The 26,303-nt window shown below is 43.2% G+C and overlaps 1 long non-coding RNA gene across 1 annotated transcript in view; it reads left to right on the top strand.

Moving 5' to 3' along the window:
• Positions 1 to 25,587, top strand: part of LOC134172047 (uncharacterized) — a 39,404-nt gene extending 13,817 nt beyond the window's left edge. The window contains exon 2 of the long non-coding RNA XR_009967811.1: positions 24,347 to 25,587. This is a non-coding gene — a long non-coding RNA (uncharacterized LOC134172047). The remainder of the gene's footprint in view (positions 1 to 24,346) is intronic.
• The last annotated feature ends 716 nt before the right edge of the window (positions 25,588 to 26,303 follow it).

Below are 26,303 nucleotides of genomic sequence, written 5' to 3'. Positions count from 1 at the left end.
TTAAGATGTTTACATACAACTTTACATGCCTTTTATTTCTATACAATGGGGATAATTGTATTTTGATTATTTAAAAATAGTGATCTGTAATCCTTGGACAATGTGCTATTGCAGTTAAAAGTACAGTGCATGCACATTAACCTGTATAGCTCCCTTGTGGTAGGACATATACTCTTCATTGTATTTTTTTCGGATATATTTCTGTAGGGGGTGCAGAGAGAAGCTTAATTGATTTGTGTGAAGTCTGGGAGTCACAATTTCTAAAAAACGTGCCAGATATAATATCATTACCTATTTTTACTGTCAAACCTTGTTTCCTTAGAGACCTAGAAGGCTGACAGCCTCTTTTTAATGTGACATTTAGTTTTTACCTCTCTACCAAAAGATCTGAAAACAGACTATACCTTCACTGTAATTATGAGTCAGCCTTTACTGATGGTGACTCAAATATGCAACTCTGGCACCTGTTTCATGTCTGTCTGGGTTTTGGGTAGCGCTGATGGTGGCACATAGAGAAAGGTAAACATGAGTGTGTTCCTTCCCAGAAGATATTTGCTCAACGGGTTGGATGATAAAGAACAAAAGCTTTTATAAAAAGGTGCTTACAAAGCTGCAGCTGTAATAGTTGTGCTTTGTAGGGGGTGTAAGGGAGCCTTAGGACTAGATGCCAGTGACTCTCAACACTTCCTTTGGTGTTTTATTTTGCCTGTTCTATGCACATTCAGGGGGAAGGAGGAGGGAGAATTAAGTTAGCTAATTGTATTAACACTAGTGAGGCACCTTGTGGATGAAAAGTGCTATTTAAGCGTTCAATATTATTATCAAGGGAAAAAAATTTACTCGAGAGGAAACTGTTCTGCATCTTGCTCAGTCATACAACTGCAGCCATGTGAAAGGAGGGAAAATCAAGGCACCACTCTACACTTGTAAATAAGGAGGTATTAAGTGTTAAATTTAGGTACATGCTGTTTTTCAGCTGCCCTGGCAAATTTACAATGTACACCTGCAAATAACACCACCAAACCCAGAATTGGTTTCTCAGCTTTCCCTTGTATATTATTGCTTAACGTAATCAATTACTGTTGTGTGAAATCTCAGTTAGGAGCTAGCACTGCTCAAAATAGGCCTGCATAGGTAGTTGTCTGTCTTAAGTGTCTTAAGTGTGGTTGGGATGTGCATATTCGCAGCAAAACCAAGTTCAAGTGTGGGGAAATGGCCCTCTTTGAGTATGGAACTTGGTCCTGTCAGGTGAGAAACAGCATTTTACACCTCCTCAGGGACAGTTGTGACACATCAGCCCTGTCAAAGGGATTAGTATTTCCAAAACAGGTACAGTTTCAGGAGGTGAGGTCTGAAATCAGTTCTCTAAGAAGAGGTCTCCAATGACTGGAAGCAGGACCAAGATGGAAGAAGTGTAAGATGTGAATCCAGGCAAGTCCCCAGGCAAACTCCAAACAAAGGTAGAACTACAGAGCTGTATGGTTCTACCACCTGTGAATGCTGCCTGAGGGAGTGTGCACAAGGACAATCCTGACCATGTGGGTTAAGAGTGGATCTACGGTTTATCAGTTTATGAGGGGAAGGGGAAAGGAGGATAACTTAAGGATTTAATCATGGGATAAACAGTTTTCTTTCTGTCTTCTTTGTCACCTCTGCCTTTATAAATCTTTACAATATGTTATGGATTTTGGATCTTGTACATTAATATTCTTAATTGCTTTTACCTCGCTGTGGCTAAAGGCAATTGCAAGGTAAGGGTTACCATCAAGATACACACTACCTGCATGAGTGCCAGTCTTAAAATCAGGATACTTAGAATACTGTCACTGTGCCCAACAGCTCAAAACCTTTCTGCAGGCTATCCAAAAGCTCTCCAGTATATCTCCAGTGGTCCACATGGGACTGTTTATGTCCCATAATTCAGAAGTCCATGTACAAGTATTTTCTGGTGGCTGGCATTAATCATGACAGAACAATGCCAGAAGCCCAGACCTATGGGAGGGATTTTATGGTTGTGGTAGAGTTGCATAGGACCTATGCTTGTTTGCCAGTTAGCATGAATCACAGTCTGTTCCTGATAACTCCAGAGATAGCTGTAGTATTTCAGTGCCAGAAAGGGACAATTACAGTAGTTTTGGTTTTCCCTGTTTATTTTGAATGTACACCTTTGCTAGCAGGAAATACAGTTTCAAGAAGCAGCATTCTTCCAGGGAGGTGGCACACAGTTGCAGAGGAAACCTTTGGGAGAGAAAGGTATGCTTCTGCTTATCCTAAGACATGCTTGTTTTGGTTTCTCAGGGAACAGAAGATACCAGCTTGCAGATCCCATGTGTCACAAAGAGTATTGTAGCTGGGGAGGAATAACCCCATGCACCAGTACAGGCTGGGGGACAACAAGCTGGAAAGTAGCTTTTCAAAAAAGGACTTGAGGCTGGTGGACAAGTTGACTGTCAGCCAGCAATATATCTGATAGACAAAGAAAGCAAGAGCCTCCCTGAATGCATTAGGTAGAATGTTACCACAGGTTTAAGGAGGTGATCCTTCCTCCCTGTTCAGCACTGATGAATCACACCTGTGCTGAGCCCAATTTTGGGATCCCCAGTTTAAGTAAGTGAGACATGGAAATACTGGCATGAGTTCAGCAAAGGGCCACTAAAATGACTAAGGGATTGGAGTATCTGTCATACAAGAAGAGGCGGAGAGCGTTGGGGTGAGGAAGCTTGGTGGATTTTATCAGTGTGTATAGATAACTGACGAGGATATAAGAAAGTGGAGCCAGGCATTTCCCAGGGGTGGCCAATGGCAGAACAAGAGGCTGTGGGCACAGACTGAAATACAGGAAAATACATCTTAAACATAAGAAAAAGCTTTTTTACTGTAAGAGTGATCAAACACTGGAACAGGTTGCCCAGAGAGGTTGTGGAGTCTCTGTCCTTGGAGATACTCAAAACCCAACTGGGCATGATCCTGAGCAACTTCTCTAGGTGACCCTGTTTTGATCAGAGGGTTGGACGAGGTGATATCCAGGCGTGCCTGGAGAGCAAAAACCCCTTGCTCTTTCTCCCTACATTTAGCTGACAAGCTGTAGAAACTTCCTAATAAATACATTTGGACATTCAGTCCTAGAGTACATTCTATGTCTTTAGATTGTTTTCAGATAGGAAAATCTGTCTGGGAAGATATTCTAGGTTTCATATTTCTCCCCACATTTGTTCGTGTAATCTGTTGTTGCCTCCAATTTGCATTTAAAGCAGGCAATTGGATGGAATTCCTCCATTTCTACCCTTCCCACCCCCACCCCCCACCCCCACCCCACACACCCCCCCCCCCCCCCCCCGGGAAATATTGATCGTATCGTTTCCCATTGATTACACAGGCTCAGTCTCCTTCTGGGCTTGATAAATCAGTAACCCATGAAGATTTAAACTGCTCTCTGGCCTTTCTCAGCAATGCACTGACCTCAGTCTGAGGTGTGTCCTCCCTAAATGTATAGATGTGTGAACTGATGACCATACTTCATGCACAGTCACATCTGGGATCCATGCATTGAGCTCTTGATAGAAACTACATCCCATGGCAGTCAGCCACTCTGGCTGACAAAGGGTGTGGGGGTGAGGAGCATTCTATTAGAGACCTCTACAAATAAACAGTTGGTATTTGTGCCACATGGGTGGGCTCCTCGGGTCTTTTAAAAGGCTTTCCAAAGCATAGAAGTGTTTCAAAAGCAGTGGTGTGCTTTGCCCAGAAACAGAAATGAGAAGACACAAAGTTCTTCATATTGTGGAGACCCCAGCAGCTAATTAACAACAAGGATGCTCTCCAGATCTTGTCCTTAACCACACCTTTGTCCTCTAGGCAAAACTTAGGGAATCCAAGGGGGTACAAGGCAGTTCATTGAGCTGTAGTATGCATACATGGACAACTGCCTCTGAAGTTGTCATTTTTTGTGCTAAAATCTTTTCAACTTACTGAGAGAAACCTAATTCTTCCCATATACACATCAACAAATAACTCAACCCCACTCATGAATATGCAAACAAATGTATAAGTTACGCCAAGTATTTCTCCTTTTAGCTGCCAAGTAAGAAAGGAAGATTGTTACTGGGACTTCTGTTTTTAAATACTTGGGAGGTGCTCCAATACTACAGCTAGGAGGACTATATAATACCTAGACACAAGCTGAGAGAACTCTAGCAGCAGCTCAAAGGCTGGCTGAAATAGCTGAGTGGTGAGATTCTCCATTTAAATGATATTAGCAGAACTACACCTTCTGCTTTAAGTGAATGCACATATCAACCTCCTTTAGTGTACCTTCCTTGGAAATTGCAGATAGGCTGCAAATACCCCAACAACTATCCCAACAGCTTTGTTGTGAATGAAACCCAGCCCATCAAAATGTAGCCCAAGCCATGACTAGTCATCCCCCTCCTTACCCTATTCTATTTTGGTCTGTGGCTAGGTGTACAGACCAAGCTGTTTGACTGGAGACAAGCTTGAAGAAAAGGCCTGTTGTTCTGAATGGGAGGTGCATTATGTGACATGCTGTAGGAAGGATGTGTGCTTGGAAGGGCTGATGTGCAGAAATCATTAATGGGGTGTGTACAGCTCAGAGGAGGGGAACCCAGCCACAGGAGGAAGGAGCTGGGGAGGGAGGACAAGGGTGGAAGGAGCATGGGTGGAGGGACAGAGACTAAGACAGTACTTGGGCCTACAAAAGTCACTGCTGGATGTAAAACACCTGAAGATAAACTCAAAAGGCCACTTCGGAGTGCGTGAAGGAGTGAGAATTGCTCTTAAACGCTGATTTGATCACCTTAGAAAAGCCGACCTGAATGTAGAACCTGTGGTGAGAGTTAAATCTGTCAAAGTCCTGTTCTCTTAAAACTTTGCAAAGCTGGAATCAATTTGGCTGCAGGGTATTTAATCCCATAGCTTCTATAAAATGTTCTCACAGGGGTGGTTCTGTTGCAGAGTGTGACCCAGTCAGTGTCCTAAAGAATTTCCTGGTCTGGGGTTAGGAGCTGATGGAATGAACTGGTTTTATACCCAGCCTGAATTTCTCTTAGTGTCAAGAAAATGCCCTTTGCCTTGATGGTAGAACACAAAGAGGTTAGCACTAGCAGTCAGAGCTGAATTTGGCCCTCCGTGTTAAAGGGAGTCTAAATCACAGAAGGGAGATTGTGCAGCAGAAGCAAACAAGAGAGTGTAAGTCAAAGACCAGAAATGGACCTTCCTGTTTGCTATGCCTGTTCCACACCTTTTCTGCCCTCTCCCCCATCCTGCTTAGCTATACCCAGTGGCTTAGCTCCTAGTCTCCCTGGAACCACTAATTCAAATCCTGTCAGGGTTGACTCAGCCCCTCTGTAATTTTGAGGTTGAGCAAAACTGTAAACCCAAAGATTTTGTGGCAGAGTGTTTGCCCCAGTATGCTTGACCAAAAATGTCCCAGTGCTTTTTGTACGTGGCATGCTGAGCTGAGTGGTGTTCTCTCTTGGTTCTTCATTTCTCCTAATGTATTAATTACTTTAATTACTGCCTCAGTATGACTGAATCCATCATGTGTTTTGAGGGAGGTAGTGTAGTATATGTTTACTATCCACATCTTCAGCAAGTGCTAGCTGATGTAGTTCTATTGGAATTCCTGGAGCTACAATGACTTGTATGAGCTGAAAGTCTGCTCATTAAACATAGCCATTAAAACTCACAACAGTGCCTTGATTTCAGTTTGACAGAAGGATTATTAGCTGAGATGGATTATTTACTCTTGAATATGAAATAGGCCTGTGGGCAATTTAAAAAAGATAAATCTGAAATAACTTTTACTCTCTGTCAAGCTGGAAGCAGGTTGGATGGGGATTTTGTTGCTCTTCTTTAAGGGAAAAAAAACACTTGGGTGTCAAAATGTGACCCAATCCATGCTTTTTAAAACTCTCTCTTTAACTTTCTAAACTTAAAAACAACCTTCTGTGGTTTTCTTTCTTATTTTAATAAAATACTGCTAAAAATATTCTCCTGATCTGAAAGCTTTGACTGCCAAGATTCAAGTCTTCAAGCATGCTTTGACTGCCAAGTTACAAATCCATGAAAAATAGATTTATCACCTAAGTAGAAATTAACTTGAACATCCCTAAGCCAAGATCCACATGATTCCTTTATGTTTGAGGGTGAGAGTCTGTTGTTGTCCCTTTTGCCTCCCAGCTCATGTAAAGACTGCCTATAAAAGCTAGGTATAGACAAATGCTTTTAAAAAATATGTCATAACTCAGGTTGTTACAAGATAAAGCTCTCTAACATAAAAACACCACACATCAACTTATCATTCTGTTATTGTTCCAAAGGTTTTCCATGAAACAATGAAAACTTAGGATGATGCCAGACACAGTGGTAAGTGGACTCCTGAGCAATCGCAGCAGCAGTATTTAACTGTTTGCTCAGGAGTCCATTTAGTTGCATTTCTACAAATAAAATTACAGCCCTGTGGGACAAAGATTTCAATCTCTAGGCCTGTGGAACTCCTGGCGAGAACATCTCATTGCTCTTTTTTTGTTCTTGGTAGGGTACCAAGGGGAGGTGTCCTGCCCGTCTACCACAGCCTGAAACCCCTTGGACTACAGTGGTTTTCCAGCACATAAAGCTGTCTTTATGGTACCTCATACTCTCCAGGTCCCAGTCTAGCTCATGTTCAACTCTGAATCCAGAAGTGAACAGAGTCATTAACAAATAGCTTTGTGCACAGATACGTGGCTCGCACAGCTCTTGGGGAGGCCCAGCACTCCTCAGAGCCTGCTGCAGCAAGTCCTTTCAAGTCTGCTGCTGAGGTCCCAAAATTCAAGAAGTTCCACCAGCAGTAAGCACAGAGTTCTGAACTGAGCTGCCTTATTTCTGACAGTAAAAATGAGGATGAGGAAGGCAAAGGTAACTGATATGGTGGTAGTATTAAGTAACCTTACTCACTTCACATTGGACCTTAGATGTAACTGGGAATGCCTGGGAAGCAGTATATCCCAGGCAGATCAACTCTGTCTGAGCTCCTGGCTTCCCATCTATCCTTCCACTTGTCTCTGAGCCCGCCTGCACATCTCAGCCTAAGCTCCCATCCCCAGTATTTCTGTTGCCTACCACCACCTGCCGAAAAGAGGACTGTCCCTCTGCTGCTGCAGAGCCCTTCCAATTAGTTCTCCACTCCCTCCTGCCAGGATTATCCTTCCTCCAGAGCCCTTTTCCCACCAGCACACACCACTCCTTCCTAAGCCCAAACCCCTTCCTCTGAATATGCCCCAGAAGCTGCAGTCTATCACTATTAATGCACTGCCTCTGCCTTCTTGGCTCCTCCAGCTCTGCCTGCTGAAACTCTATTGCCTTAAATGTTGGCTCTCCTTGCCTGCTACCTGCTGCTGTCATAATACTGCCTGCCAGGTTCAGCCATAAATGCCAAAACCACGGACTTGCACTCATGGGAACTACAGAAGAATTGGCTCAGCTTCCACTTCCTACAGGTGTGCCTAGATGGGATGCTGGGAGAAGAAAAGGGCATATCAGAGGAAAAACTGGATCTGTGCTAGCTCCCTTCAAGAGCTTTGTTTGTTGGTTTGGAGCAGCTTTCTGGAGTTGTGGAGTTGTAAGTATTTGTCATTTCTCCCCTCCCCATCACAATGGCTGCAGATTAAAGCTGTTTGTGTTTGAAGTATTTCTATAGCAACATCTCATCAGCTTAAATTTGCTAAAAAGCTGTGTTTTATCTGTGGTATTACAGTAAAGTCTGTAAAATGTCACTCACTGAAGGCATTTCAAAACACTTGTGAAAAAAGGGAAATTGGGGAAGATTGCGTTTTATGCATCTGGATAAAGTTGCTGGTAGTTGGTATCATAAAAGAGATAATAGAGATAAAATGAATTTTTAATGTAAAACTACCCAAGATTTAAGTAAGCAATTCCAGAATGTAATTAGGGTGGAAATAACCATCTCCACCTAGAAGGTAGTGAGGAATACAAGCTATTACAAGCTATTTTTCCATGAAGATGAGTCCATGTGGCTTTAGCACAGACTACTTTGGAAATGGATCAAATTAAACCACAAAAGAGGCACTTTTAGTACAGAACAAGTGTCCACGTGGGCAGTTAAACCACAATAACTAAATTCATACCCTGGCAAGTGTCACAGTAATGCCTGATTCTTGCAAGCTAACTACAGCTGAGGACAGAGACTTCAAGGACTCCCGTGATGGAGAGGTAGCTAGTGTCAGTTGTAGGCTAAAAAACTTGAAGCAACGGAAGAGGAAATGACTCAGGCTAAGAGAGGAAAATCATCCGATGGCACTGTTTATTAAAGGAGGTGGAGGGAAAATATCCGTAACATCATCAGGTCTGTGCAAAATATTTTCAAGGTATCAAATTGCTAGTATGAGTTACATATCAGTAGGTCAGAGAATCCTCTATTTGGAACATAGATAGACAACAGATGAAATGTTGAGGGTTTTTTTCCCCAGCCTCCCCTCCCTTTCCTCTTCTCCCACCCACTCTTTTCCTTCTCTGCAAACTGTGGTGGTTCAGATAAACTGTAACGTGGATCTTCCCTCATCTCCCATTCAAGTTTGCAAAAGGAAGTATCTGCAAGCAAGATGTTATAAACCCAGTACTTAGCCATGTGCATCCTTCCTTTGTAGTGACTCTCCTCAGCTGTGGTTTCAACCTTCATCACATTACACATTTTCAGTGCCGCTAGAAAATAGAATTTTAAAATGAAAGTATAAACAGTTTGTTATTTATTCATACCCCAATTTGTAAATGCAGAGCAGTAGCATAACCACTTACATTAGCCTGAGATGATAAACCACAAAAAGAAATGCCACTAAATGAACAAATACATTTATACGTCATTTATAGAAATTCCGGCACATAAAGAGATTGCAGAGCCATTGATGTACACTATACGGAGCAGTTTTTCACCCACTTTTGTGGCTGTGTCTGAAGTAGAGCATATTTTGACAGTGAATTTATGTTGTACAAACTTCGTAAAATGCAGCAATATAGAACATCAGCATAGTTTTTTTTTCCTAACTGAAACTAAGTAGCAAAGCTAGGTAAGCAGAGTGCATCTGTTTGCTGAATTTTGGATAGGATTTTGAAACTAACATTACTCCTGTTACTACATAACAGGCTAAAGGGCAAACAGTAAGCATTCACAAATAAAAGCTAGATCTAAGTATAAAATTCTGTGTCTGAAAGTTAGCCTTGACACAAATGGTTTCGGTCAATGTTTGTGTATGGGGTAGGACACCTAGCTTAGGTTTGAAGTTTAAGTTAAGCGTAAGTTTGAAAGTTGTCCTCCATGCATTAGACTTTTTAGCACTTCCCACAAGTTGCTGAGCTACTTGTTTGTAACAAAAGCAGAATGTTTAATTCATTCAAAGTATTCTCTGTCTTTCATGCTTGTTTTTATCACAAGTTTACCACTGAAGGAGTATGCTTCAAAAAGGCATGTTTGACAAAGACAATAGCATCTCTTAAGGGCTGAGGAGGCAGTCTTGTTGTGACTTAATTAAATACCACACAAAATATTTCAAAAATTTGTGAGAACTAGGTCTTGAAATGCTGCTACAGAAAAGATACATTCTTACCCTGAGCCCACATTGCTTTGCTTTGCTAGGTTTTACATTTGTAGCTCAGGCAGTCAGTGTAGGATTTGAGTACGTCTGCTTACACTAAACCCAGAAAATTCAAACAGCAAAATTCCTTCTCCTTTTCACAGAACAGCTTGTTTGAATGAAAATACATGGTTGTTAATCTCAACAAAGATCTTATTTCTACAATCTAATCCTCTACTTCTGTTCAAGATGATAGATCTTCCCTCACTACCTGCTTCTGTCATAATACACCTGTTAAGGCACAAATGTACTTGAGGAGAGTGGCAGCAATTAAGCAAAGTAGGTACTGATTTCATTGCCAAGTGCAGCCTGGATTCTTTTGGTCTGATCATGTACACTGCTGTGCATATACTGTGCCACTCTAAGACGGGCATCTAGGTAAAACATTTTAATCTAGAAACATAGGTGGAATCAGTTTCTGTGCATATGTGTGCATGTGATATGGATGCATGTGATCTGAAATCAAGGGAAGTCAGTGGGAATTCCAGCGCTGCCTTACCTGTGCTTCATGTTAAAGTCTTCTGTTAAAATTGATTCGTTCTTCCTTTTGCCTTTACTGAGTTGCCAGGCAGGAACTATGTCTTTGTACAGTGTCTTGCACAATAGACCTTTGGAGTACGATTTTACTATCTGATTACTGGATATTAATGAGTGTGATATAAATTTATTACTCACCTAGCCAGGTTTCACTTGAAACAAAGGAACTGCAGAATACGCCTGAACAAACTCAGCTGAATCAGATTTCTGTAATGCACTCTAATTGTACTGTTTGATTACATACATACACACAGCCTTTATTTCTGCCTTCAGTAAGTGAATATTTTACTAATTAACATTTAAAGGAAAGGATGGTCATAAGCTACAAGGTTCAAATGCTAACATGAGTTTATATTTTAGAAAAGTAATGTTAATTTTAACCCAACCAAGGTTTTTTTTTTCCAAAAAAAAAAAACAAACAAACATATATATCACAGGAAAATATTGACTTGAGCACTACAGAAAAGTGAAATTCCAGGCTGAGTCCTCTCACAAAGCTCAGGGAAGCTTAGGTTTGAGTTTTTCGTAGGGATCATCTCTCTGTTAAAAGGAAAGCTTTGTTAAAAATGTAAGAATAATGTAAGATGATACTGGTCCATAAGGATCAGGGGCTGGAGAAATATCTGTGAGACATGTGCAGACTAAAGTGGAAGAAAATCAGAAGGCTTGTGAAAGCAAATCAGAAATTACCCTTTCATTTAGGACTGTATGTGGCAAAGAGGAATTTTCATCTGAAAGAGAGCTATTGAGAAAAATAGCAAGCTAAGCTCATTCCCTCCTGCCTTCTGTCAGTCTGACTATAGGCTCTCAAAAACTGTTTGGAATTGTAAGATCTTCTGTCTTTAAGATGATACAGCAAGAACGAAATGGAAAGGTAGAAGGCAAAAGGGAATGTAGGAAAGTCATCTTGCATAGCTTGAGTTAACTGTTAAGAGAACTTGAGTTAAATGATGTAACTGGATAGGGGTGGAGTTCTACTTTTTTCTGCGATAGAAAATCTGAGAAAAAAAGCAAAGGAGAAATTCATTTCCTGCCTTATTGCCCACCCCAAAATCTCTTTGTTCTCTTTTTCACAACCACAAGCTGTAAATAAACATAGGCATCCTCACTAATTATGTATGTCAAGGTGCTCTGAGAACTGCCTGGAGGCCAAATATATTCTATGGTGTCCTACCCCCACGGTGCCCACAGTCACTCCCTCCCCATAATTGTAGGGTGAGGACAGGAGTAAGTCTTCAGGGTCTTATTTTTGGTGAACTACACCATTTGTACAATGACATCTTGCAGTCCTATATCATCTTCCTTTCCTGGAACTCAAACAGATTTATAAGCTTTACCAGCAGTGATGCTCAATAGGAATTTTAGAGGAATTCTTCAAAAGTCAGTAAATGACATTCTTTGTATATGAAGAATTTTTCTTCACAAAAAGCAGAGTTATATTTCTGTGGTTTTTTCACTTCTTGATAGAAAATATACTTGTCAGTTCATATGCTTCCACTGATTTATTGCTATCCTTGCCTTTCCCATGAGCAGGCTTTCGCTCTTCCCCTTGCCCCATCCCTGCTCCCTGGGGAAGCAGATTGCTCTCCTCTCAGAGAGCTGTTCCTTGCATTGGCAGCTGTGGTGGCAGGTGAACCCTCCCTGGCAAGCATGCTGGGGAAAAGAACATAAAAAAATGTATCTTCTACAGGGATGTATTTGCCTCACTGGCTTTATCCCTTTATACTGCAAAGCTTAAATCACTCCACGGCATGAAGAAAGATTTAGTAGCACTAGAGGGTGACTCCTTTACAGGCGTATACAACCTCACAGACAAGCTCAGAGTCTGCTGCAGACAAAGCTCTGGGTGAGCTTTGGTCTGTGCTGGATGAGGGGTCAGACTGGCCACCGTCTGTGATCATAGGGAATGCAAACCACGGCAGTCACATTGCTCATGCCTATCAATGGCTTAAGGGATTACTGATTACAGAGGGCTGCTAACCCACACACAGGACCTACTGGAAACACAGAGTGTAAATGAATCATGATTGTCCCTTTCAGGTTGATCTGTGAATGTGTGTAGCCACTCCCTGTCCACAAAGACTCATGTGTAAAGTGCCACAGAAATGGTCCTGCCCTGTTAAATAGCTGTGGAAACAGCCTCAAAGCCCCATGCTGCCAGTGTGCTCAGGAGCCCACATCCTTATGTCCCTTCTCAGCTGTTGTGAGCAAGGCTTCCAAACACTTACACAGTGCCTATGGTAACTCATCCTAGTCAGTAGCGAGCTGGTTCCAAGAAGAAAAAGGAAACATTTGGAGCTTTCATTAATAGTCTGGCTATGTCCTGTGTACAACTATACAGTCTCTGCTCCTTAAACACAAGTTAACATTTGTAACGATGACAAAAGACTACATCTTCCAGTTGGGCTAAGTGAAAAAGCAGCTTACACACTGAAGTCCACATTAAACACACACGTGTCTACACGGTTTAGCCCAATTCTCATTTCTCCAGATTGTTTTAACACTGCTTGAATCCAAATGGAAAAAAGCTCCAAACTGTATGTAAATGGCATTCCCTAAGCATGCTTGTGAGCCAGGCTTATGTGCCACATCTGAGGCACAGCAGGCCCATGTCCTCCCATGCAATCACAGCCAGGACTCAAGTCACCCATCAGCATTACTGCTGGTGCCAAGTTCCTGCAGGATCTCCAGTGCCCTGCAGGGAAGTGCCCTGCTGCTCCCCACTCCCGGTAAGGTCTCAGTTCAGCCTTCCCACAGAGGCAGGTTAGAGACCGAATGGAGGTTGTCCCCTGGATGCCACTGCTTCTGTCCCTGGCATGTGCTGTCATGTCCATAGTTTGCTATACCTTCTGGTGGCTGCTGTTCTCAGTGGGAGCTGCATGAGTCAGAACCCCTGGCCTGCCACTGAAGTTATCTTGCCTCTGTGAGGAGCAGGGATGCCTGCCATCTGGACACACTTAAGATGTGGCCAGAAGTATGGCTTGGCCACAGCTCAGTCATGCTCAGTCTCAAGCCGAATGTGAGTGTGAACACAGCAGTGTAAGAGCTGACAGGGTGACAAACCAGTTGACTCATGTTTCTTCCTTAACCGCAGCACTTTTCAGCCTTTGACCTCTCCAGGAAAGGTCCACTGACAAGGAGCAGTGCCAGATACAGAAGTTTTCTCTGCCACAATTAAGTGACATGTCAGCTGTTCATGGGGAGTTATTTGGCTGTCTTTAAAAAGTGAGAATGAAAATCAACAATTCAAAGGGCAAATCTGGGGTAGAGATGGGCCTTATGGCAGGAGGACAACGTAAGGAATTAGTAGCAGTTTACAGGCTAAAAGGTATGTTTGTAAAGCTGATTCCCCTAGACTCAGTCTTATCAAAACTTCAAGTGTATGTGCATCCCAGGTACATCTCCTGCAACACTAAACTGGCTTATTTATTGCATTTCCTCTAAAATATTTATTTCTGTAAATGGCACATTTTTCAGGAAAGCCTGATCAAAATCTGACAAGTGATAAAGTGTTAGAAAAAAATCATTTCCCCCCAGTCTGGTGGTAATGACATTTTAACAATATATTATTACATTTAGTTCTGATTTCACTTATAATAGGGTCGTTCCCATGTAGCTTCATTGACTTGGATATCCTCACCTTAGCTTATACAACCTGACTGATGTAAAATACTGTGCTAAAAATCTAGCATGTTAATCTCCGTGTTGTTTATTATTTATAATTGCAAAGTTTCTGACTGCACTAAGATAGCAAAATGCAGCTGTATGATTACTCTCATAGTATAATTCACAACACCTTTTCAATGACTTTCAGTCTTTTCCTTCTCTATTCTAGATGTGAACTTGCATAACATTTCTGAAGTTACATATTTCCAGATGTCACTTGGTTACGAAGACCTCTTTAGAGATAAATATTTCAGTGCAGCTCTTTTTTGAATTATTGTCCCAAGCACCATGTCAGTTTAAAATAACTACAGCATGGAGCTTTGTTCTGTAGGCATTAAGAAAGGAGGAAGACTATCTTGTCTGTTCTTCTGATCAACTGCAACTCTATCCTCATTTTGCTTAACACGCTCTCTGGTGGTTTGTCTTGTCTGGTTTTGCATTATTCATACTGTAGGACTTGAGTATCAGATAAAAGAGCAGTGATTTCCTGGAACAAATACTTGGAAATATATTTCCAAATATATTTAACAGCAATTAGTGAGAATAAATGAAGAAATCTATAAATGAATCAATTACTTGATCATAGAGACTCATAGAATCATAGAATAGTTTGGGTTGGAAAGGACCTTAAGATCATCTAGTTCCAACCCCCCTGCCATGGGCAGGGACACCTCACACTAAACCATGTCACCCAAGGCTTCGTCCAACCTGGCCTTGAACACCACCAGGGATGGAGCATTCACAATATCCTTATTGTTTTACTTAGGAAGCTGTTCCTTGACGCTTGGTTCCTCCTCCTTGAGACCTATGTAATTGTGGAGCAACTCCTCTAAATAACTGGAGTAACCCCAGAGTAAAACTGACATACAGGAGAGCTGAACCAGGTGTGATGCAGCTACCCCTCCAAGTAAAGTAAGCAGCAGTCAGGCCTTAGCTAAAATATTTCTGCCGCTTCACCAAGCAGCAGCAAATTTTGATGCCTTGTAGGTCAGGTTTCCTCTCTAACAGCAGGATACAGAGGTGCTGACTTGGGTATTTCCTTAGGGTAATGTGTCTATTTAAAGAACATACGGACACTTGCTGATTATCACAAGGGTGGTTATAAACAGCATGCAGTCCATTCCCCTTTGCAGAAACACCATGGCCTTGTCCCAAGAAACAGATGCTTTGGTATCCTCTCCTTTCAGGGCACTCACAAAACTGAGAGGCAGCTGTTTAGACACATCCAGCACCCCTTTCTCTCCTCCATCCCTGCCTTCGAATGGGAGAAACCTTTGTCCAAGTTTCTGACCTCGTGGTGTGGGAAAGTGACTTTATATCTGTGCTCTGTTTCATAAAAGTTGCTCAGAAAGCTCTAAGCACTTAGACAAAGAGGAGAGCTTCAACCCACAGAGTATCTTTAACAATTTTGTGTGCGTGGTTACTGCTTGGCATTTTTAACTTTCTTATGAAGAATCTTTTCATGGGTGTGATACATCATGTGCAAACCATTCACTCCTTTCACCATAGCCATACATTTTCAAAAACAATCGTGCTCTTTATTAAAGAACTTAAAAATAGCAGTCTAGTGCAAAAGGTTATCCAATGCCTTTCTACTGCAGAGTATGTCAGCAGCTCTTTGACAGTTTGCAGTGCATGTCAGTGATTTATTTGTGAAATTCCTAGAGAGCAGGGGCAAGCTGTGTAGAAGTCTTGATGCATCAAATCTAATGATGTGTAATAAAAAATATAGCAGCTGATAATGCAAACATATTGAGGAGGTCACAAAGAATCCACTTTTTGTCTGCAAAGCTGTTGAGACGACAAGCAAATGGGATCGTTATTGCAAAGCTCAAGTTCTATTTAAACGTTGTCAGGGAGGAGGCTGAGGTTTATTCATATGTAACAGGGGACAGGAGCCACTACCTGGCTGCACAATTCCACTGCATATGAGAACTGGCTCTGATCCTGGGGCAGATCCTGGTCTTACCCTGATGCAGGACTCTGGTAATGTTGACTCTAATCAAATCGATTTGAGGGCCTCAAATCACCTGCTAATGTAAACCAACATTGCTTTTTTGCTTTCTATTGATATAGGACATGAGCTGCTTCCAATAATTTTAACCTAGGCTGCAGATTTACACCAGCTGAAAACCTGGCTCCAAGCAGACTGTAAGGAAATTTCCTTGACTTTTCTCCCCCTTCCCTTTAGAAATAAATTACTGCTGCATGTTTTCCATTTTTCTATCAGCTTTCTATTCAATGATCCAAACACTCAAAAATAAACACGTACATTTCCTTCCTTGGTACTCTGTGTCAGGATCTATTTAGCTGCCTCTGCAAGAGCAAGTGATCCTAAAAATCCCACCCTTGTGATTATATGCAGAAGTTCCTTTTATGTTTGGAACCATTCCCGAGTGTACGTGTTACACCTCAGCAATGCTTCCTGCCATATTCACATCCTTGCAGTGCTTCTAGGTGCATTTCCTAAGGCTATATGCTGCTATTGGACTTACTAACCACCATTAGACAAATTTTGCTATAACTTGTTCCAATTTAATCTGGAGTAAATGCAGCAATTCCCGAGTAATTCTGAGTATGGAAGCTGATAAAGTGGAATCTCCTGAAATGAAATGGGATGAAAACTTGAATTATAGTACAGCAAAGTAGGACCTGTGATCTTGAGTACGGTGACCTTCTCTTATAATGAAATTCTAGTATTGGAGTGTGTGTATGTGTGAGGAATCAAACTGCTGCTGCTGCAGATATGTATTACTTTTTCCTGTATTTATTTTATTTATTTATTATCCCTCATATCATAGGAGCAACTACAGCTCTAAAATGAGATCAAAGAATTGTTTTGTAGGTTGATATAAAATACATGTATTAGCATTCAAAATTTATTTGGGCTGGCTATAGATGTAGAGGGAGGATAGCAGACCAGGATGGTAAGGGAAAAGGAAGGAACAGTGTGGCCCACTGTCTTTTTGCCCACGGCTGTGGCAGCTTGTGGAAGTTGCTGTGCTGAGTAAGAGCTTGGTTTTATGGGATAAAGATGATTAATACGGTTGGGACTGGCCATACACAGCAGTACAACCACTGTCTTATGCCTCCCCATGTGTGCCTTGGCAGCAACGGGATCAGACAGTTAGCTTCCCAGAGGTTTTGTCCCAGTTGCACATCCTTGTCTCCCACCACAGAAGTGGCAAGGCCCTCTCTGACTCTGGTTATAGTATTATTTGAATTTCAAACCTCAGTTTCACCTAAAGCCTTGGGAAGCCCAGAACTGGCTGCAACAGGGTATACTAGTATCGCTTCGCACACACTATATCCCCTTATGCTAGTGGGAGGGTCTGGCCACAGGGGTTGCCCCATCTAACTTAATGCTTTATGTAACCAAGAGGTGTGAGCACAAAATATGGTATATTCAGGATTGGCTTTCAGTTTACAGAATAATCTGTTCTGAGACCAGATATTTCAAATGACCCATGACTGGGAACATGGGGGCATGCTTGCTTCTTTCCCTTGTAAAACCCCACAACTTTCATTCTAGTGGCCTTGTAAATCACAGTATCACAGTATCACAGTATGCTGGAGATTGGAAGGGACCTCAAAAGATCATCTAGTCCAATCCCCCTGCCAGAGCAGGAACACCTAGATAACGTTACACAGGAATGTGTCCAGGCGGGCTTTGAATGTCTCCAGGGAAGGAGACTCCACAACCTCCCTGGGCAGCCTGTTCCAGTGTTCTGTCACCCTCACTGAGAAGAAGTTCCTTCTCAAGTTTAAGTGGAACCTCTTGTGTTCCAGTTTGCACCCATTACCCCTTGTCCTATCATTGTTTGCCACTGAGTAGAGCCTGGCTCCATCCTCGTGACACTCCCCCTTTATATATTTATAGACACTTATAAGGTCACCCCTCAGTCTCCTCTTCTCTAAACTATAAAGACCCAGCTCCCTCAGTCTTTCCTCATAAGGGAGATGCTCCACTCCCTTAATCATCTTGGTTGCCCTGCGCTGGACTCTCTCCAGCAGCTCCCTGTCCTTCTTGAACTGAGGGGCCCAGAACTGGACACAATATTCCAGATGGGGTCTCACCAGGGCAGAGTAGAGGGGAAGGAGGACCTCTCTCGACCTACTAACCACCGCCCTTCTAATACATCCCAGGATGCCATTGGCCTTCTTGGCCACAAGGGCACAGTGTTGGCTCATGGTCATCCTGTCGTCCACTAGGACCCCTACACTGCTCTCTAGCAGGTCGTTCCCCAACCTATACTGGAACCTGGGGTTGTTCCTGCCCAGATGCAGGACTCTACACTTTCCCTTGTTATATTTCATCCCGTTATTCCCTGCCCAACTCTCCAGCCTGTCCAGGTCTCGCTGGATGGCAGCACAGCCTTCTGGCGTGTCAGCCACTCCTCCCAGCTTAGCGTCATCAGCAAACTTGCTGATAGTACACTCCATTCCCTCATCTAAATCATTGATGAATATATTAAATAATACCGGTCCCAGTACTGACCCTTGAGGCACTCCACTAGTTACAGGCCTCCAACTAGACTCCGCCCCATAGACTACAAAAATGCACCGTGCCCACACATATTTTGGCACTGGTGTGCATGAATGCAGAGATCACAGGGCACAGGGAGTCCAATCCTGCATGATTTAGACGGGCAAAAAAAGACCATTCAATGGGCCATGTTTTAGGTTCTGGGACAGCAGTGATTGAAAATCATTGTCAGGTCATGAAGATACCACAGCGAGGCACATGTGCTTCTTCACAGAAGGAGCAGCAGCACATCTTCCATAGAGGAAGCTACATAAGATGAGGCCAGCATGATCCATGCCATCTGTGTTCAAGGTATCCCAGCACAAGTTAAGGCAGCCCTGTGTTGACCAAGCTTCAGCTGGCAAACAGCTGCATCCAGAAAACAGTCCCAATCGAGAAACAGGGATTTGCCAAACAGAACTTGCTGTGTGAAACTGGTGATTTCAAGTTAGGCTTCTTGCTTGCCTGCCCTTTGCCTTGCCAGGGTCTTGGGCTCCAAACCCACCAGGCAGTTCCCTGGACTGCAAGCATAGGTGTCCCAGATTTTCAGGCTCTGAGCTCTTCTGCTGCTTGAAAAGTGTGTGGACTACTGATATCAGGGGCTTCCAGCCTTCCCAAAGTCTGCAATTTGTCCAGCATCTCCAAAGGATGAGTCTCCCAGGCAGGTTCATATCTGCAAAAGGAGCTGACTCTCCAGCCCAGCAGTTAGTGAGGGGGGCTACCCTGGGATTCTGCCTCCAGTTTCCCAGGAGAGCTGGGGAAATACATCCTGTCCAAGAAAAATGTGAACTGCTACTGCCGCTGGAATGCTTTTTACTGGTTTGAAAAACATGATGTCTTTGTGCATTGTCCTGAGCTGTAGCAACATGCTCGGCTTACAGGTCTAGGCAAAATAGGCAAGACTGTTGGTGTGGAAAAACGGACATAGTTTCCAAAGCGCTGACAACACTGTGACTTTTTATTTTTTTCCTGAAGTAAAAAGTCTGCAGCAAAAAAGTAGCTGTCCTGGAAAGAAAATATTTAATTCTTTTTCTCTCTATGCACCATTTTAGTATTTTTCCATGTGTTTCTGATCATCTCAGGGAGATGTATAGTTTTACTCAACTCCAGAGAAATAAAACTCTTGGCGAGGCAGAAATCAGCTAGATCTCAAAGATTTTAATACTACCAAGGGATATGCGCGGAGCCTGTTGATGCTGAAAGGTAGGCAATGCTAATGCGTAAACCCAGGCATAAGAAAGTGTCAGAAATGCCATTCACTGAGAGCAGGATTGAGCTCTAAGTCATGCCAAACGGCAAATTCAGTGTTTTACTTCAGTGTTGCTCCCGGCCTGGCCCAGCTGCACACATGGATTCCTCTCACTGAAGGACAGGGTGCCATTAAGCAGGATGGACTTAGCTGGAATCAAAGGTTTTGCTCAAGGCCTCTCAGCTCTGGAGAGAGCACAAGCTCTGCTCAGGCACTAGTTATTCTTCACAGTTCTCCCCAGTTGAAGAAAGAGAGACAGAATTTATCAGGAGAGCCCCATGAGGATGGGAAGGGCAAAGCACACAGGAGGGAGGCAGGAGCTGCTTATGAGGAGTGGGGTCACACTGGGGCTGGCACCCTCTGTTCAGTTCCCACAGGTTCCACTTGAAGAGCAGATGTCTGGCATGTCTCAGGACTACATTTTGCTGCAGTCACCCCTGTCACACTGCAAGTGTGTGGTGTGGAACCCATGCCACTGCTCTTCAATGCTGTCTCTGGTAGGAGAGATCCACTTACTTAACTCCTTCCTTCACAGGGTTTCTTTTTGGCACCCAGAAGGCATAGGTGCAGTGCATGTGTCCAATGCTGTCCTTTTCTCCCATGAGGTAGTCTTCAGTCCCTTGAAAGACCTCTTAGATCTGCAGTTTTGGAAGCTGAGCTGTGGATGCCGGTAATAGGAATGAGGCATCTAATTGCTTAGTTTAGAGAGGGAATCTGGACACCCCACTGAATTTTCCAAACGTTTCTGGGCCTAATTGGAATGAAGCCCATTAACTTCAGTGGGCTTTGGATGATTTCCTATATACACAGAACTTGAAAAATTATGCTTTAAAAGAAATACCAAAGTTAAATTGGGAAATTTTAACAATTCTCTTTGTCTTTTAATTTAGCGGCTCTATGCTGACAATATAATTAGAGAGATGCTATGTTAATTAATGCCAGATGACATTAGTGGGATGGCAAAAGCATCCAGTTTTCTAAAGAATAGTTCACAGTTGAACCGTTCCTCTCTCCCCACCCCATTTTTAGCAGAGAACTATATTCAAAAAGTCAGAGACAGCAGAATTAAACCAAAAGTCAAACTGTTTGCAAATACCAGTAATATGGTACATCTTAGCATGTCACATTCAAGACAAATCTAATGCGGTTGCAGTAAAAGGCATTAAAGATGTTTCCTTAGTGCCTACATCTAAAGATGGAAGGTTTGCAGGACCTCATCTTCAAGCCAGATGTGCAGCTTTTAAAACTGTGGGGCAGTAATATTTTTTAGGATAATATTGTAAACAACATAACAAGTTGAGTCCAGAGAGAGGGCCACCAAGATGCTTAGAGGGCTGGATCAGCTCTTCTATGGAGACCGGCTGAGAGATGGGGTTGTTCAGGCTGGAGAGAATGCTCAGGTGAGACCTTAGAGCAGCTTCCAGTACTTAAAAGAGGGCCTACAAGAAATCTGGAGAAGGACTTTTAACAAGGGCATGTAGTGATAGGACAAGAAGTCATGGCTTTCGGCTGAAAAGAGGGGATATTTAGATCTGATACTGGGAAGCAGTTCTTCCCTGTGAGAGTGGTGAGGCAGAGAAGCTGTGGCTGCCTCATCCCTAGCAGTGTTCAAGGCCAAGTTGGAAGGGGGCTTGGAGCAACCTGGTTTGGTGGAAGGTGTCCCTGCCCACGGCAGGGGATTGGAACTGGGTGAGCTTTAAGGTTCCTTCCAAACCAAACCATTCTGTGATTCTAAGTTACACTTGGTACAAGTGAATTTGCATATGGTGCTGGGAGAACAAAATGTTAATATAAGGTTATGTAGCAGTTAATGCTATTTGCATTGTCATAGCTGCATACTTCCATCTGCTCTGCAGTGGGGAAAGACACAACTGCAGCATTTACACTCTGCTTATCTTACAGTCTAGAATAACATGCTGTAATTAAGGGATTAAAAAAAAACAAAACAACTTTATCACTTTCTTCATGTGTTGCCCCATGAATAATAATGTCTACTAATGTACACTCTGAAGAACCTTCTTGTTAGCAACTGCTGCAGCTCATTCTTCAGTGACTCAATGAGAAACTAAACGTGAGCTGCCAGCGTGCTCTTGCAGCCCAGAAAGCCAACTGTATCCTGGGCTGCATCAAAAGGAGAGTGACCAGCAGGTCGAAGGAGGTGATCCTGCCCCTCTACTCTGCTCTTGTGAGACCTCACCTGGAGTATTGTGTGCAGTTCTGGTGTCCTCAACAGAAAAAGGACATGGAACTGTTGGAACAAGTCCAGAGGAGGGCCACGAGGATGATCAGGGGCCTGGAGCACCTCCCGTATGAAGATAGGCTGAGAAAGCTGGGGCTGTTCAGCCTGGAGAAGAGAAGTCTGCGTGGAGACCTCATAGCAGCCTTCCAGTATCTGAAGGGGACCTATAGGGATGCTGGGGAGGGACTCTTCATTAGGGGCTGTAGTGATAGGACAAGGGGTAAAACTTAAACAGGGGAAGTTTAGATTGGATATAAGAAAGAAGTTCTTTACTGTAAGGATGGTGAGGCACTGGAATGGGTTGCCCAAGGAAGTTGTGAATGCTCCATCCCTGGCAGTGTTCAGGGCCAGGCTGGACAGAGCCTTGGGTGACATGGTTTAGTGTGAGGTGTCCCTGCCCATGGCAGGGGGGCTGGAACTTAAGGTCCTTTCCAACCCTAACTATTCTATGATTCTGTGATTCTATGACCTTGCACTATTCCTGTGTTTAAAGTGCATAGTGGACAACCCAGCTACCACTGAGGCCACAGGAACAGAACCTAGGCTTGTGCTTTGTGTAGCTGAGCATTTGAAAAGTCATTTTTGGTTTAGGGTCTGTGGATTTCTCAGGCTCCTCAGATAGCTGGAAATGGAGTTGCAGTGATAAGGCAAAACACGTTCACATTCAGTATGAGTCCATACATGTGGTGTTCATGTTCTGTGGGAGTTCATCTATATTAAACTTCAACCTATGCATGTCAAAGGGCCTCTACACTAGGAGGTCCATACCACTATATGAAATTTGTTAGGGCACAAAAATTAACATCCCATGAGAACTATAGCCTTTCTTTTAATATAAACTCACATATTTAAAATTGCATATCTAGAGATATTTATCTATGGGTGTAAATATTTACATGTTTCACTATATGCTGTCTTGTAGATCCTGTCTTGAGTAGAGTTAGTAAGTTAAAAGTCTTAGGGAATATAATTGTATCCCGCTGTGGCAGCAGACAAAAGCTTGTGCTGCTCTAGATAGGCCTTAAAAAGAAAACTCTTCTGTATGTGGTCTTAGTGACAGGGCAGCATCATGAAGTGGGCAGCACTTCCTTAAAGGTCTTTCCTGGGAGGAGAAGAGGAAAAGTAAAAACTGAAGGCTGGAACATCCCAAAATATCTCAAATGCTGCTCCTGGGTAACAAACGGAATCTTACACCAGAGCAAAATAACCTGCCTGCATAAAACAAAACACACAGCCCATACAAACCCATGCAGCCAAATCAAACCTCTTCACAAACTTGGTCATGTAAACAGTTCACATGCGCAGGCTGATCAGGTAGTGTCTATCCTTCCACTGAGTGCTGTAACATTGGCCTAAAAGCATGAAACCGCCAGTATTGTGCCAGTATTGTGGCCTCCGGCCAAACCAGCTGTAGTGTAACTGTGTGCTTGTGCATGGCCAGGACTGAATCTGTATTGGTGGTTATCTGACAACGTCTGCATCACTCACTGCTGGCTAAACCAGCCCAGGACCCTTGGCCTGTCTATGTGTGACAGAAGAATTTTCTTTACTAGTAATAATATTCTAAATTCATGGCAGGCAAACTTGAAGTTGCACAAACCCACTTACCCTCCTGTAGTAACTCTGCATTGGCTTTGCATCTGCTTTGCATAGAGTTCAATGCCAGGAAAAGCCACAGGAAAATCAACTCTTGTCTCAGCTTGTCTGACACTCTCTGTTAACAGGGAAAGCTCACTATTCTTCTTGAGGCTGGAGCTGTATTTTACATTTCCTCCCCCCCCCCCCAACTGCTGATGGGTGGTGAAAGCTCATGTATTCTCAAAATTTAAATGTCACTGGATTTATTGTATGCTGTTTATAATTGGACAAATCAGAGTAGTGTCAGTATGTGGCTGACGGGATCATACTTGGCCTAGTGCTTGATATCAGAAGGAAAGCAACCTGGCAGAGTAGGGAGCTGATTTGCCCTAAGATCCATATCCACAGAGGATCCAGAAGACTTGGACAGGAATATTTTAATGCAAATGTGAAGAAGCCTTTTAATTGATGAATATGCTTTAACTTAACAAGAGTATTTAGCCATAGCACACTGAAGTGTTTTTGGATTTGAGGACATACATCTTCTTTGCCTGTGTTCAGAATCCGCTGTACAAATTGCACTGCTGAAATAAGCACTAAAATGGAGTCAATAACTCAAAACAGCACTTCTACAAAATCTAGCATTGCTTGTGTTGACTTTTCATGAGCTTTTGTATTGCTGCAGTGTATGGGTTGGAACTTAACGGTTTTCATCAGCTCGTTCATTTCAACTTATTTTCAAAGGTCTTCACACATAAACCTGAGAAGATATTTCTAAGCAAAATTTAATTAGAGCAAACAATTTTGTAATAGACATTTATAAGCAAATCCATGCACAAAAACTGAAATAATCACCAAACTTTTCATTCTTTTTTCCAGAACCCTAACAATTCCTTTTCCCTTCCCAGGACACAGAGAATGATTGTTGGCACATTTCATTGAGATCACATGGAGATATGACAATTCAAGCTACCACTGGGACCTGAAATTTTCACAGAGAAGGTTCTACCACAGGCAGCTGCTCTCCAGACACGCTTCTGATGCCAGCTGTGACTGTGTGGGTTTAAGGACGAGCAGCATCTCCCCATACAAAGCCTTGTAGATGAGAACAAAAAGTCAAAGCTGTGTGTGGAGCACCAGTGCTATGTTCAGACCTGGGCAAGTTTTCCTGTTAGGCAGGCATTTTCCCACTGCACGAGGAAGAACCACAACACTCAAAACAGTTTTCCTAGAGGGGGGGAAAATATGAAAGTGAGATCCAGCCATCCTGAAATTGCTGATCAGGGCGTTTACCTCAGTCACCGAACATCTGCATTCAAATCCTTTCTTTGCCTCTCTCACACCACAGATGGGAATGTGGGTTTCCCACATCCCGAGCTTGTGGTTTTACCACCAGGCTACTTGTTCTTTGAAAGCAGGTCTCTCTTTTTGCTTTTACATCTGCTCATGTGAGGTAACCTACTTAATAAGCAAACTGAATCACCCCAGTTTAAGTCTAATTTGTGAGATGATTTCATGTTATATCGTCACATGTATTTTTGCAAGAGTCTCTTTTAATGAGGCTGTTGGGAAACAATCTAATAATATTAAACACACACACAAAAATGACCAGGTTACTAACACCTAAATTCCTGTGAGAGGAGAAATGGGGATCATAGTTTCCCAGTTTCATTTTCTGCACTATTCACAATGATATATACCATCCCGTGGCCCAGGAGTACCCCTATAGAAGCTCCCATCAGAGCCCACAGGACTTGTCACTGATTTCAATGACATAAACAACTCGTTTCAGAACACAGGAAAAGCTTGTCTGACCTTTTGCAGTGTCTGCCTGAAGAGACACCATTTTTCACACAACAGCTCAAAGATGTGTTTGTTTTCCACCCAAGTCTCAACACCCCATTGTGAGGGAGTAGTCCCGAACACCCCCACAGGGGCTTTGGCTCACTGAGGTGAATTTATCACAAGAACACACTTTCTACATCAGACAGCACAGCCCCAGAGGGTTAATGCCTTGGATGCTCAGCTGGATGCAGCCTGAAAGCAGAGCCCCTTAGATGCACATTCAGAATGAGAAGAGCTGGAAGCTGTCACACGCCACTGCCGAGAACAAAGCTCCGGCCTCTTAAATTAAAACTTTTGCACACCAGATGTGTAGACACGACGTGTTTATTTTTGACCTTCCAATTTAAGGAGGGAAACCGGCCAAATTAATCCCTTGCGTGAACCAGTCGGCATCACTGGAGTTACCCTCGGAGTAAGCTTTGTTAGGAACAAGGTTCACAACCTTTGTCTGAGACCTGGCAACGTGTTTCAAACAACTCTTACTGCTTGGGATGTAACACCGGCACATAAATGACACTAGTACACCAATCGACATGAAAGCCTTTCAATTTCAAGGAACTATGGTTTTGGCCTTTTAATAAGAAAAGAGGCTTCACTATGAAGTTGTTAATTTGCTTTTACCCCCCCCCCCCCCCCCCCCCCCCAATTCCCCCTTGTTCATTAACTTTCACACACAGCATCCCGGTAGCTATTACTAAAGCTTTAGCATCCTATTTAGAAACGGGCAAAAGCCGCACAACTTTAACGGGCTCCTAACTTTCGCAGCGATTCCGCAAGGCCTCGGCTGACACCGTCGTGCCCGGCTACGGCCAGGAATGCTTCTTAGGTGCAGTCAGGCACTGCCTTTCACCGCCCGGCCGTCACCATGAACCGGCGAGGCCGACGCTCAACCTCCTTCCCTCAGCACCCCGCTCTAAGGAGCTGAGGCGGTGCGCGCCGCGTCCCCGCCGGCGATGAAGGAGGGGAAATGGCGAGGAAGCGCTGGAATTGTACTTATTTCCCTTCGAACGCGCACTTCCC

This window comes from Pezoporus occidentalis, unplaced genomic scaffold, assembly GCF_034315485.1.
Source record: "Pezoporus occidentalis ecotype Australia unplaced genomic scaffold, CSIRO_AGI_Poc_V1 ctg44, whole genome shotgun sequence".
Classification (NCBI taxonomy): domain Eukaryota; kingdom Metazoa; phylum Chordata; class Aves; order Psittaciformes; family Psittacidae; genus Pezoporus; species Pezoporus occidentalis.
This window is presented reverse-complemented; position numbering and strand designations above follow the sequence as displayed.